The sequence below is a fragment of the Galeopterus variegatus genome, unplaced genomic scaffold (genome assembly GCF_000696425.1).
Source record: "Galeopterus variegatus unplaced genomic scaffold, G_variegatus-3.0.2 Scaffold323, whole genome shotgun sequence".
Taxonomy (NCBI): domain Eukaryota; kingdom Metazoa; phylum Chordata; class Mammalia; order Dermoptera; family Cynocephalidae; genus Galeopterus; species Galeopterus variegatus.
The window spans coordinates 104,940-106,878 of NW_007726434.1; the positions used below are offsets into that span (position 1 = coordinate 104,940).

The window sequence follows — 1,939 nt, forward strand, 5'->3', positions numbered from 1 at the left end:
AAGGGGTATAGAAAGTTCTGATTAAGCAAATGATCTAGTTAAAAACACTTATTATTATATATGAATTAACAGCAATCAAACAACACAATTAATATTAAAATTACAAAGGATTCCACATTATCATCCTTTGATAATTCACAAGGAACTTTTGAATCTTGGAGCTCTCATTAGGAACTTGAGATATCTCTGTGCTGGAGTGTGGTTATTAGATAAATGGATGGTAATTAGAAATTTCTGACTGGTAAAATGGCAGCGAATTAAAATTTGTTTGGATCCTTTTGGATCAGAAATTATTTATTAAATAATAGTATTCCATGATACTCTTTAGGTTTTTATAATGCTGATCATTCTGAATTATCTGTTCACTTTCTACATTTTTTCCCCCTTTGCTGGTTAGTGATTCTTACTGTGCTTCTCCCCAAAGTTGTATTTAAGTTCATCCTTTTCTTCAGGATCTGCATTTTCTTGTGAATGTATCCACTCTCATGATTTGAAATATTCTAGAACATTTAGCTCTAAAAAGCTAAATCCGAAATCTTCGTTTCTTCCTTTGTTATCATACCTCCACTTACGCATTTGCAGAAGTGATTTGTTAAATACTTCCTATCACTCTGCTCTCTCCTTGTTACAAAGAACACTACAAAGTCCAGGAAGAAATGATTCTTGCCCTCAATGAATTAAATTTAACCTACATATGAGCAAGGATTAATTACAATTTTACACTAGGTGGCGTAGAGCTATCTATGGCTGCAGTAGGAGCTTAAGGGTGGGTAAAAACAACTTCATCTCGAGTGTCTTACAGTGTATAATGGGGCTTTCATTCACATGCAACTGAATTTTCTGAAAGTCCTTTGAGGTATAGGTAATGTCCTTTAACACAAAAGAGGAAACTGACACTCTGTTAAGCTGTTATCCAAGTGACACAGTTAGAGTCATAAACCCAGGACATAAACTCAGGTTTTCTGGTTTTATTCCAGTGTTCCCTCCACTCTATGTCCTGGATTCAGTGCAAGATCAAGTGTCTGGACTCCACTCTCTGCTTGGATTTCCAATTGTCTCAAACTTGCATAACAGTGGATTCTCTTGGCTTTCACCTTTTTTTTATGTCATTAGATTTCACACACACACACACACACACACACACACACACACACACACACACACACACACACACACACACACTCTAGAAAGATAGATAAAATTAAGTATCATTCCCATGCTAAAGATGATAAAGCAGTGGTTGAGAAGTGAAGTCATGTGCCTAAAGTCGTTCTGGAAACTCATACCCAAGCTGGGGCTGGAGCCCAGTTCTTTAGATTCTCTCAACCTATCAGAGGCAAATAGGTGAAGCACTTTCCACCCACAAGTAAATCCTTCTAATTAAATTGATAACTGGACAATTTAAATAGTGCTTGAGCTGGTTCTCCTGTGTCTACCCTTGTTCTCCTGGTATATATTCTCAGCACAGGGATCCTTTAAAAACTGAAGTCAGTTCATGTCATTCTTGTTCAAAACTCTACAACAGGTTCTCACTTTCTTTTTAACTCAGGGTGAAAGACTAAGTCTTCACAGTGGCCCCCCAGGCCTCACATGATCTGGCCATGTCAAGGCGTGAGTTCCTCTCCCTGTCCTCACTGGGCTCCAGTCTCACTGGCCTCCTTGCCCTTCTGGATCTGAAATATGCCCAGAGAGACCCTGGATATTTGTGCCACCTGGAATGCTCTGACTCCAGTGCTTTGATCCTCTTCATTAACGCTTTCCCTTCCCTCAAATCTTTTCTCAAATTTCACCATCTTTATTGATACCACAACATCCTTACTTACTACTGCAAACCACCCCCACAGCACTCTAAAAAATAGCCTTTTTACTATTTATTATGCAACCTCCATGACGGCAAGGGTGATTTCTGTCAAGTTTACTGATATGTGAGAATCGTAAG

General features: G+C 38.5%; 1 protein-coding gene across 1 annotated transcript in view; it reads right to left on the reverse strand.

Annotated features, from left to right (window-relative positions):
- The window catches only part of ARHGAP15 (Rho GTPase activating protein 15), a 571,811-nt gene that overhangs the window by 43,422 nt on the left and 526,450 nt on the right, over positions 1-1,939 (reverse strand). The gene's annotated exons all lie outside the window — the stretch shown is intronic.